This window comes from Typopeltis vanoorti, chromosome 14 (assembly GCF_054136105.1).
Source record: "Typopeltis vanoorti isolate ZY-2024b chromosome 14, IOZ_Tvanoo_1.0, whole genome shotgun sequence".
Classification (NCBI taxonomy): domain Eukaryota; kingdom Metazoa; phylum Arthropoda; class Arachnida; order Uropygi; family Thelyphonidae; genus Typopeltis; species Typopeltis vanoorti.
Window position 1 is genome coordinate 104,933,321 of NC_143562.1, and position 13,665 is coordinate 104,946,985.

The window sequence follows — 13,665 nt, forward strand, 5'->3', positions numbered from 1 at the left end:
TTAGACGAAATACAGAAGTCACAGCCGCCATCTTGTGTCCTGTATAGTGACTTTCTATTTCGTTTTCTATGTATTGTGCGCGCGCGTTTGCCTTCTTTTTCCATAATCCAACAATTGATATGACTGACGTTCATATTGCATTATTTGATCAGTGGGATGAACTATTTGCTGGCATAAAAAGTTGGGATGCAATTCTCTGTAGTGGAATGACGCATATTTTTATTTAATATAAAATTTTTTGTTTCCTTCTTTCAGTTCCTTGGAAATAAAAAAAAAAAAAAAACTGAGCTTAAGTTGGCTGGGTCTTGAGCTCATAAATTTCCTATAATGGAAAGAATATATTTACGAACAATCAGATTGACTTCACTGTTTGGGATATAACAAATCTCGTCGATGTATAACAGATTCGATTCTGCGCGTGCTCTTTCCCAACTTACATTTAAGCTACGCGGAGTATCAGAAACGTATCTGAGCCTGTTTCATCGTCTTCCCGAATACTTCATTTAAACTAAATCTCTGACCTGAGCACTCAGTCATTCAACTGTGAAGCTATCGGCATCCTTTTCGTGTCCTTTCACTTAATTTCGATTAGATATCCAAAATCCAGCATTTTATATTGCATAAAGATGAAGCTCAGAGCAATTCAGTGCGAAGGTTCTTTTATAAAGTAGTCTTAAAAGACTTCGCTATAAAAAAGCTATCGACTTCCCTTCAAAAAAGAAAATCGAAAAATAGAAGGGGGGGTAGGAATCATCAACTCACTTCTTTATTGTGACGTAACTGCCACCAGAGGGCGTGGACTTACGTGAGTGTCAGAACAGCTGACAATAATGCACGTCATCTGGGAGACTAACGTCCGCTCGCGTCTTGATAACCTCCATCCATGTGAAAAATGTAATCTCCGGAGAGTAGTGACATGAAATATATGAGTCCAGAGAGACAAGCTTAATACTGCTGTCAGACTCTGACAGATCCATCGATTCTCTAGTTTCCAAGGCCCGGATCGGGGCCCCCCTTTCGATTTCCATGCAGAAGCTTTTCAGTGTGGTGAAGCAAGTGAAATGGAAGATGGGACACTGCAAGTACTTTACACCTCAAAAAAAAAAAAAAAAAGATTCCAGTCGTTAGATAAACGCTGAAGAAAATCACCAAGCGGAATTCAAAACAGAATCTTGACGCGAATGGGGATTATAACATTCAAAAAAGTCTCGGATTTGGGAGATTGGCGTTCCCAGTTTCGCGGCGACATTTGTGGAAATGGAGAAGCGGGAAAAAAAGAGTACTGAGGCATTCTTTTGGGGGAAGGATAACCGGTTTTAGAGTACTTGCATTGAGTATCGATATAAGAGCACGCGCAGTCTATTGTTTGAAATCAGCAGTGTCCACTGTTAATACTAGCATCATTTGACAGGCTAATTTAAGTGGAATAAAATCATGATAAACTTCTGTATACGATATTTTTTCCTCTTACGCTAAAAGTAGTTTTCACTTTTGTAAGATTTGTTTCGAAATCTTACATAAATTGCAACTATTAAAAAGAAAAAAAAAATATCTAACGCTTCCTCGAGAATTTACGTAACCTTATTCTTGACCACAAGGCGCGTATGTTGTTGTGTGACAATACTATACTATAGCGGCCCCTCAGCAAAGAAGTCTGCTGTGCTTCGTAGTGTTTGTTTCCAGATCTATGGATGTGCAGATGTTTGTGTTGTTGATGATTTTGAAGAGAATTTGATGCGTTATGACAATCTGCACACAACAATTTATTCATGCCTCTACCAACGTACGAACATCTTATAACCCAAACGGAAAATGAAGTGTTTCAATTGCCAAGATCAAAACCAGAATAAGGTGAGGTGTGCAACTTTTATTTGTATTATTATTATTTTCTAATAGAAAAAGACATTCACAGAATTATAGAGCGAAGCTTCCTAAACAAACGAACAAAATAAAATGCAATTCAAAATACGCTATTATTCGAATAGAGCTCTGGGGGTAGGGGAAAGAACTATTCCCAAGTGCGCCTTAGGGACTAGGAAGAGCGAGTGAAGAAGCATTGAAGATTACTCTTCCAATTATTGGTTCTGTGGTCTTTAAATGTAAAAAAGTGTAAACATGAGTTGTGATGTTTCGCTTCCAGCTGAAATAAAACTGTACCATAGTGACGTAAGAACAGATTGCAGTATATATAATTCGAGAAACAAACTGTGACTTTAATGCAGTGTTTGATGACGTTCATGTTTACGTAAAATATGGAGAACAAGGGAGATTTGACAATTCTTAGATTATCTGTATGTAATTATTGGTTACATTAGCTTCCTTATCCTTATAAGGACTGGCTTAAAGGGGCGAAGCAAGAATGCTTTTCATTTTCCCAGTTATCTGCAGAGTACAGTGTAGGGATAAGGTGTTATTGAGCTATTAAAGCTCTGATCATGGCAAGAGGGTAACAGCAATGGCCGAGCCTCAGTTAGAACTTCATTGGCTACAGCATTGCCATCCATTACCTTCCAACGGTATTAATCACCGACTGTTTAAGTAAAGGTGAACTCTCAAAAACTCGGACGATCTCTAGGCCACTCCATATTGGGCGAAAGATCGTCCATATCTCAGCGTTGGTTCCACTCAGTGACGGCTCCCCCACCACCGAGCAGAACTGCTCAAATTCCGAAGAAAGGCATTCACCGACAAAGCCCCTCAGCGGGCCGTGCCGGAGAACACTTTCCCCGGAGACTCAAATTGCTCCCACTCTCGAATCTCTGCGCCCAAAGGGGTAACAGCAACAGCCGAACCTGAGTTAAACTTCATTGGTACAGCATTGCCATTACCCTCCAAAGGTATTGGATTGAATGAATCAATCATCATTTACCGCATCTCACGGTCGATTGAATATCATTCTAAATAAATCTGGTTACTTAACTTTTTTCATCTTTTGTATATTAATAAATGAAAGGTGTACTAATAAATTTTAGTATATGTTTGGATTCCTATTATTTAAAATCTAGTAATTAATTTTAAATAATTTATAATTTATGTTTATATTATATAATATATTCGTAAAATAGAATTTTATTCGAAGATATATAAACGGGAGTTATTTCAAACGTTCTGTCCATGCGTAGTCAGCGGTATTGATGTAACCATTTCTACTTTCACTCCATTTATAAGGTCAGATTTTTTTTTTCTATTCTTATGTTCTAATAAGACTTATAAATGGAGAAAAAATCTGACTGTTCGGATATCACACAGTGAATGGTGACAAGTGCTTCCTCCCCTCCAGTAACATGGTCCTTCAGACTTCGATCTATTCCTTAAATTGAAATAAACACTTCTGTGATGAGACGTAATAATTACTTTATTTTAATAGATGCATGTTAAGCACTCCGGATTGTCATCATTCATTTGTACTGATAGAAATCAACAATACAATTCAGTTATAATAATAAACCGAAGAAATATGTACAGATTCGCTGAGGAACAGCGTATACTAGAGTCCTCATTGTGCGAGGACTTTATGTGTAGTATACTAGCTGATCGACCACGCTTTGTGGAAAAGAATTTAAAATGCAATGACAATCTCGTCTGTATCTAAACGTGTTCCTGCAGTGCTTATTACTCCTACGTTTGTATTTTTCGATAGGACTTTTCCAATTCCTTTAGCTTGAGTTTATTCAAAATAATCCTTATTGTTATAACAAAAATATTGTCTTTATTAAGATAAGAAGACAGCGCCTCTAGCGGTGATGCCAGAATCCAGGCAATAAGTTTTTTTTTTAAAAAATATTGGTATATATTTAAATATACACCAGTATATTTATATATAAATGCACTTATTTTTAAGAAATAAAGAATATTATAAACGCATTCGAATTTTATACCATATAATTGAATTTAATTTTACCTTGAATGTTTTAAAATTAATTAGAAATGCTTACGAGAATAAAATTGTTTAGAATTGGAGGACGGACTGTATTTTTATAAGCTCTCCTATCAATTTTTAAATTTATCTTTAAAATTCAATTATTTAGCTATAAAATAGGGATGCATCCATAATATCTCTTATTTTTCTAAATTAACTAAGCAAAATTTAAGCCTTCACAGAATTATTATGTAAAGTAATGTTTTTACACCTATGACAATTATAGTATGCATATCCTTTAGTATGTGTAGAACGGATATTTCATTGTTTCAAGATTATCCTCGCTGTTTCTGTGATCTCAAATATAGTCCAGTAGCGAAGGCGCTCAATCACTAAATGTTCCCTCCATCTACCCGCCCTCAGTCGCTAAACTGAGGGCGGGTAGATGGAGGGGAAAGGCTCATAACTTTATGCACTCCCGAAGCACCCTTGTCAGCTAGATGTTCTACGTTCTAACAACTTTCCTCATTAGAAGTGACCATTGCGTTTTTGTAACCAGCTTAGGTGGTTGTGGGGGAGGAATGTCCTTTCGATCTGTCGTCACGAAGGAAATCTTCGGCCATAAGATTCGACAGCACGGACTACGGTCCCGCCTTTTCACTTTTCTCTTCGGTCTTGGCCTACTCCATCAGCAGACTCCGCCCATTGACAGAGAAGGAACCGTGTACAAGACTCGGCAACTAGCGTGCCGGTAACGAGAAGGAACGGACTAGATAAAATAGATGTTTCGTCCTCTTCTTCCTGCTAGCTATCGGGGACACGTAGTTCTGGATTGGCAGAGGTCATCCGCAAATGACCGGAACTGAAGTGGCTTGTATGGTCTGCGTAGAAGGATAAAACATGATCTCGTCGACCGTGGGCGAACGAATAATCTTTAATGTGGTTTTCTTCGTAATCATTTCAAATTGTTTGGTAGGTAGTTTTTAAGACGACACTGATATTAATCCCCTTATGTGCCATCTCATTTTCATGATATTTCTTCTCAAAGCTTGGACATTATGAAGAATACTTAGGAAGACGTTATGCTGTTCACCGTCATTGTGCTTCGAATGGTTAATGCAAGAATTGACAACCAGAGGTCACACGTGGCAATCATGATTATTTGAGATCATTTATAGTGAAACAGTTTGGAGTGCACAAATATGCTTATCATTGCTTCTAAAATAATTCGAGTGAAACTAAAATTGAGGTTGACCAACAAGCTAAATTAACTATCCAAAATCTTAAATCAGTGCAAATTTGTAATAAGTACGTACAAGCAGAAATTCAAGATAAATCTAATATATACTCCAAATCACATATTAAGAAATCCAACGGTATATAATTATGTAATATTTATATCATTGGAATTCAAAATCTCTCCAAAATAATCGTTCAAAATCATTATATATATATATTTATGTGCACAGAACATATATATTTATGTGCACAGAACATATATTGAACGATCGATATAGGGCTTTGCTAGCATAGCTTAGCCCTTATAGTCCTTATAAGTAAGGACTGGCTTAAAGTGGCGAAGCAAGAATGCTTTTCATCTTCCCCGTTATCTGTAGAGGACAGTGTAGGGATAAGGTGTTATTGAGCTATTAAAGCTCTGATCATGGCAGGAGGGTAACAGCAATAGCCGAGCCTCAGTTAGAACTTCATTGGCTACAGCATTGCCATCCGTTACCCTCCAAGGGTATTGGATTGAATGAATCAATCACCGCATCTCACCTAGCTTAGCCCCGTAATAATTCGCTTTATATTAAGAAGTATCATATATTTCTATTAAAGGTGTTTAAATAATTTAGTGTATTTTTAAGTAAATAATTAATATTCAGAAGAATATATCATTTTTATAAAATTATTTTAAATATTACATTTTATTTTTATAGAAATTTATATACTAAATATAATTAAAACAAAAATAATTGAAAAAATACACAGGTTCGGGTGGGGAAGGCTTCGCATGTTAAACAGGGCAGCTATACTTTGTCAGAAACTTTTATCTACTAATGATTACTTACTTCCAGGATTTCATATATCTAGTAAGACATCGGGAAATATATAGAAATTATCTCGGAATTTACAAGGACTTTTCTGGGATTGCGTGAGAGCTCCACTACCGCCAAACGAACAAATTGTGGCGTCTACATCCCATCGTGTTGATACATTAGGTACTTTCCACAGTCTCTGAGGTGCCTTTCAATGTTTACAACCGACTAAAAAAACAAATATAACATTATGGCTACTGTTGGGCTCGCCGTTTCTTGGGTTGGTCTTTATTATCACCAACATAGGCCTCCCAATTCACTTAGAGTACGATCCGACTGCCATATCTGCAGCAGAGTCAACAATTTCGGCAACGCCAAGTGGCTATTTCTATTACTTCTCTTTCGTAGAGTACGTTTTTATGATAAGAAAATGAATGCTTGAAGCATTATTAACACTCCATTGTACTAAACAAGGGAATAAACGTTGAAATAGGCTCTAGACACGCACCTCTGCGTCCGCATCGAGTAATAGCACGAGGTCACGTTAACTACAACACTAAAACTATTGTTGAAGCTTGCCGCTATCAGTCCTCCACTCCTTCCTGTATACGTTTCATAAAATATCGTACAGTTAAAAATATTTACTTTTAAGCAGCACACAAAACAGGACCTTTTGAAAATTTATTTAGTTTTTAGGCTATCAGAAACGTATTTGCTTTTCCGTATTAAAGAACGCCCTCTTTAGGCGAAATAAGAGTCAAAAGATGTTAACACCTAATAAATATGAGATAATAATGTAAAGTCATGATAACAATGAAATAACAAGAAATCACAATAATGAACTCGTGCTAACGTGAAAAACAATGCATGATGCAATTTATAACCTTATAAATTAACAAGAGAATTACAATAATGAAGCTGATAGAATATGCTAAAGTATTACTGTATATATTTTATTATTATTTTTACAACTATAAACTGCCGTATTTTCCGATTATATCGCTTAAATTATTTTGTATGTGACTCCTACCTACTAAAGGTTGTGAACGTATAGTATATTAGTATCTTTGATTTGCTAAGGGTTTTTACTTTTATTTTTTTTTTAAATAATGCATTTATTTTTATTACTCAATGAACTCATACAGCTATTAATTCATACAAAATCATATCAGAAATAGCAATGCCTAAGGTAGATTCTCTGTTGGCTAACGACGGGCAAAAATGAACGACATACTTAATTTATTAATTAATAAAGAAATACGGGCGAAAAGGATTGATAAATTACTGGGCCTATCTAAATCGCAATGTATTCTTGTGTAAAAAATCATCTACTCTTCTGTTGACAACAATCAGCGAAATATGGTTTCAATCGTTAGCCAAGAAAGGTAAAATATGAGCCTGTATATCTCTGAACAGCTTTTATAACCAAATTCCTATCCAAATCATCCGTTCAACCACTGAACAATGTTCTCACATTTACTTTAGTGGCCTCCCGTAACAGTAATTGACAGTGCTGATAAGAATAGCTAGGTGGATTAATATACTTAATTCCCTTCAGTCATTTTTATGCAGACGTTTAGATTCTGCTGTTGGCATTTTCAACAAATAAATCCTAACTGCCGAAAGGGGACATGGCCATTTTCTTTTCAACAATGGCTGCTTTAATGAGATTTTTTTTACTGCCGATTACATTTGAAGAAACATATTGTGAGCGCGATGGATTATAAAGATATTAGGCTCTATAAAATTAAAAAAAATTGCAACAAAACAATTTATACAGTTTTTTTTTGTAGTCGTTCCCATAAAGTTGGCAAAATGGACATGTTCCCTTTCCATAGTGAGCAATTGAAATATTTCCATGTGAGTTTGTGTTCAACCCGAACTCGCATGGAACATATATCCTGCTGTCCCTTGGTACAGTATTACCCCTTCAGTATTTCCTACAGAGTACAGATGCTTAAATCTAATATTATCGAGTATATTGTTTCTCTTCAGTTCCTTATTCTTCATGTAATATTAGTAGGAAAACCCCTAGTGTATGGGATGCATAATTTTTTAAAACAAATTCACTCTTAGTTTAATATAATAAATCTTTTTGGGTTATTATAACAATCTAAGATAAAGGATAAAAAATTAAAAAACTTGTAATATTAATAAATTTAAATAAATAAACCTAATTAATTTAAAATATTTATAAAATTAAGGAAAACTGTAATTTTAAGAGTACACCATATTTTTTTGCCAATACTGTATATTGATAATAAGTAATTAACAGTGAACACTGATTTGAATTGGAGGAAAATCCTTGGTGGATTAATACCCTTGGAGGATAATGGATGGCAATGCTGTAGCCATCCAATCAGAGCTTTAATAGCGCGATAACATCTTATTCCTACACTGTCCGCTACAGATAACGGGGAAGATAAAAAGCATTCTTGCTTCGCCCCTTTAAGCCAGTCCTTATAAGGAACACTGATTTGTTTTTGACGTGTACAATAGCACATTGTACTATTTCATATAAAGTTTATTTTGTAATGTTACGTAATGTCACTTCTTACTAGTACCAAATATATGCAAAAATAAATTCCTTTTTATAAACCTTCATTCACGTTTCTTATTCTTATTTCGAGTGTTATGTTACAACCAATACTTTTGTAGAAATAGATATGAAAAATGCGACTTTTCCCATAAAAAATAGAAAAGGTAACCGACCGATGTGAGCATTTTAAATAATAAATAATTTTCAATAAATATTTTTGTCTATTTCTTAAGTTTCCAGTGTTATTAATGTGTAGGATTAACTCGGTAACATACGGAAATCGAAACGGCAGCGAACTGGGGGTAAAAACGGCTTTTTTTTTTTTTTTTTTAGAAAATTGGATATCCTACAGAGCGAGCGAATGATGAATGGTAGGAAATCTGATGGAACCCTCCATCGATCAGATGGCCATCAGTGCACAAACTTCTCAAACCATCGACCATTTAACCCAGCGAAACTTGTTCGACATTCTATAGATAGTTGTTTATATTAGAATAGCGTACCTGAAATACCTTTCCAGAAATTGAAGGACAATCTTTCTAAAGGTAATGGAATACAACGAACGACCTGTCATCTGCCATAAACCCGACTTGTCTAGTTATCAGAACTTTTTTCCCCTCTCCTAATATAAGCCATACAATAGTTTTAGGTTGAGATATGACGTTCGTAGTACATAAATCTGTCGGTAGGGGAGCTGCAATCGCTTTGTTGGCATCTTTAACATAAATCAGTATCGTTAGTAGTAGTGAGATAATTTACATCTGTTGTTGTTAATTGACCATAGAGATGATCGCTTTTAACGTCTTATAGTTATGCTCAGTTAACTACTGCTATTAGACCACCCACGTAGACGTCAAATGGCTTGAAAAAAAAAAGTACATTTTAGTTTCTAGAGGAGGGGAAATACATGACGTAACGTTAGCTCACTAACAGTACTTAAATCCCCGATAGTTAAAAAGAAATTGCACGTCGTTAATGCTTCATATAATCACAGTGGACAAAAATATCATAAATATCTTGATGTATATTATATTCCCTTTTGTAACACAAGCAATATTCTGCCATAGTAGGATGCCACTTTACATGTTACCTTTTTATCAGAAGATCACCCAGTTTGTCGGGAAACCTACCCTAATAAGAATGCAGAAAACTGAGTTTAGTGATGATATCCATTCTAAGTTTTGTAGCATCGTTCGCCTCTTTATTATTACCAAATCACTGCAAATTTGAAGGATTTGGGCGCAACAAACTCGGTGTAGTTTAATACGTTCACTTAGGCTTGGAACCCACTTTCTGTATATGTAGAAGGGTCTTCTCCAAAACTAGGTGATCATCGCCCTCAGGGTGACCACTCAGCAAAAATATTTCGTACCAACTTATGGAGGAAAAAGGTACTAGATCTAAAAAAAAGTACTAAATTTTTAGTTGCTTTCGTTTCACTCTATTTAGAACATTTTACGATATTACTACCTTATTATCATAGATGAACTGAATATAAAACCGCTAATTTAACACATATACGACAAAAATGAAAAGAAAAAAAATGTCACAACTCACCTCACTGTAGTCATGAGTCCAAGAGCCGCAGTTGTCATTCATCATAACAGAAGTCCCAGTTGTAACTCTAGCACTTAATATGTGTATTAATTTAATAAATAATATAATGCATATTTTTAGTGTTTAAAATAATGTAACTTGAAATTTTCAGTTATTTAATATGCTATTTAAATATATACAGGGGTGCCCATTCACAAGAAAAACACTGCAAGTATTTATTCATTGTTTTTAGTAGATTTTGCTAAATTAATTAACTCTTCAGAAATAGTAAAATCTGTAGCTGATGAAGGTTTCAATTTTTCTTTAGTCAAAAAGAGTTCATTCGACGACGGAGTTTGGAGTTGATTTCTTATTTTATTTTTATTTATTGTCACTGCTGAAAATATTCTTTCAGTTACTGCTGATGAATGAGGGAGGCACAGCACAGCTTTAACTGATGTTTTTAAATTAGGAAACATTTATTCTCCTACAGCATTTTCATTTCAAAAACTTTATTCCAAAAAAAACTTTTTTTCAAATGCTTCAACAGTCTTCAATAGTTGCCATTCTCTATCAAGCTCTTCATAACGCCCCTAGATATACATTTCTATGTCTAAACACTGACCATTGTGGGCTGGATTTATATTTTCAATGGGGTCCAAGTTACACTGTACATAAATAAAAGGTGGTTACTCATAGAAAAATATTTAATTTCCCCACTTGTGTTCATTGTTGTAATGATCTTATAACGCGCGAGAGGTGTTTGAATAGCAAAGAATATATTTTCATTAGCTAATAACAGTCGGTTACGTGAGTGTGGGTGGGGAAGAGAAGGTTAGCAAACAGTGAGAAGGGGAGATAAAAAAGAGAGAAATCGTGCTTGTGTCACTGAATGTGACATATATATGGGGAGGTGGGAGAAGAGAAAAATATTAAACTTATATGTCTAACTCTCATATTGTTGTTATTATTGTTATTCGGAAGGAAGAAAGTACTAGATCTGTTATCTGTTAGTCAACGTACTAGAAGACGAAAAATTTATATTTATAAAGAGTACTAGATCTAGTACGAAAGTACTAAACGTATCGCCCTTCTAATAAAAAATCTGATCTGTTATTTTATGTTTATCGAAATCTTCTCTAAACTTCTAAATATGATTTAGCTTTATTATATTTTACAAATGGTGTGTATTATTATCGTCATTTTATTTTTTATTATTCTTATATTTTGGTTAATATTTTAAAATATTATTATATTATATTAGATGCATTAAATGTACAGTATACAGATGAATAAATAATAATCGCTAACTTATGTTCCGTATGTTTTAAATTAATCGTCATACAAATTCGTAAAACAACAAAAGATAAAGATCTGAAGAAAAGGGATATTGAATGAAAATTTACAAAAACTTTCAGAAGAAATACCGAAGCATCCACGGTTCTTCTTATGAGTGATATGAAAGCCAAAGTTGGGAAAAGAAATAATGAAGATGAGAGCAGTTGTAATGTTAATAACTCGATCACAATTCTCATAACAAAGTGATGAGAACTGTGATTGAGTGGAAGCGTTTTGTGAAATGAGAAGGAAGCGAGTTTGAAGACAATTAAATGAACTGCACATCACTGGATGGTAAAAACAAAAGCCGAGTCGATCACATTTTAATAAAGGGTGGTTTCAAAAGCGAACTCTTAAATGTTAAAGCAGGGAGAGGAGCTGATTTAGGATCCGATCATTACTTAGTGAGATTTAGACTTAAAGGTGTATGTGTAAGAAAATTAAAAATTCAAAAAGAAAGGATAAGATGTTTATATAAAAGGTAAAGGGCATTTTGGAGAATGAGAGTATGGAATATATGAGAGAGATATTCCATACTACGAAAGGAAATAAAAACAAAGTTTGGTTGTCAAACAAGACTTGGAAACTCCAAAGAAAAATATAAAATTAAAATGCTGGTCTCTGAAAACTAAAGAAATTAACCGGAGAAGTTAGAGAAAGAGAGAGCGAAAAGATTTGCAACAAGAGAAAAAACAAAAACGAGAAAATGCATGGATTACTGAAGAGGATAAGTTTACTGAAAGAAGGGAGTTCCGACATTTCACATGTAAACAATGTAAGTGCAAGAATTAAGAAATCTCTTTAAGTATGGATTTAAGCATTATACTTAAACTATCTAAAAATGAAATAATGTACAGAGAATGTGAAGAGTGAAAGGAGATGTGGCAATGATAATGTAGGAATATAAATACTTAAGACACCAAATCAAACTGAACTTCAATAACGTCTGGAGATAGAAAAGAGGAGGAGATAATGAAAAGCAGCAAGAAGAACCATAATTCCAAAGAAATGCGATCTTACTAAAAGTATAAATGGGAGGAGAAAGAGCCTATTCTCAGTAACCCCAAAATATTTCGGGTAATATTTTTAATAAATAAGATGAAAATGCATATAAAAGTCATGACCAACTTGATGTTAGAACAGGTGAAAATATTCTACATCGTATCGTTGAATAAAGCACAATACAAGGAGTATTGTGCTTTATTCGATCTTGCCACACTGCTCAGGACGAACACGATTTCTGAAGATTAAACCGGAAATACGGATGAATTAGCTCGTAGCTGACGATTTCAAGTAGAAAGCGGATACACATTCAAATTTTTGAATCGCGCGCAGAAGGATCGCGTGGTATGTTGCACTCAGCAGGATAAAAGGCAAAAGGTGGCGCTAAGCGAATTGTATTTGAAGGAAGCTCTTTTTTAGGAATAAAATTGCGAACTTGAATGTCTTGTGATGTCTCAAAGACATCATCTAGATGATTTAACGCGGGGAAGAATTATTGGAAAGCATGAAGGTCGCAGAATTATTGATATTGCCAGAGAATTTGGAATCTCACATAGCGTAGTATCCAGGCGTATCAAACCAATCAAATGTTTTCCAGACGTTTGATAAGAGGCCGCAGTCGCTCTACCACGGAGAAGGAAGACGCTTTTTTGGTTACAACAGCTAAACCTATTCGACGTACCTCGGTAGGTCAGCTTGCAAGTCTTCTCCATTCAAGCACAGGTATGTGGACAAACTGTGGCAAGACATCTGCAATAAATAGGCCTGTAGTCTGCGCCTCTTTATCCACAACTCATCGTAAAGCACTTCTTCAATGGTGTTGTATCCATAAGAATTGGACACGACACCAATGGGCTAATGTACTCTTTACAAATGAGAGTCGTTTTATCTTTCCTCCGATTCTAGACGACACTTGATCTGGTGTGAAAGTGGTACTGCTTGCTATCGCGAAAATGTTCTTGAAAAGGATAGATATGTCAGTGCTGTGGGTCAAGGTGCAAGGAGGCATGATGCTTAATGGATGCACCGAGCCACAAGTGATGGGAAAAGGAACTATGGCTGGTGAACGAAATTGCAAGGCAGTTCTTGAACGTCACATTCGATTGATCCCTGGTGCTCTAGGCGAAGAATTCATTTTTATATTAATGATGCACCACGTCGTACACGAGCAGTGGAGATATTTCTGGAGACAGAGGACATTAATCGAATCAAATGGTCAGCACGCTACCCAGATCTCAGTCCTATAGAACACGTTTGGGACGTAATAGAGAGACGCATTGTTGCTCGAAATTCCCATTCAGAAAACAAACAAGGATTTATCCTTTCTCTGAAGGAGTGGGCCACTTTGCTTC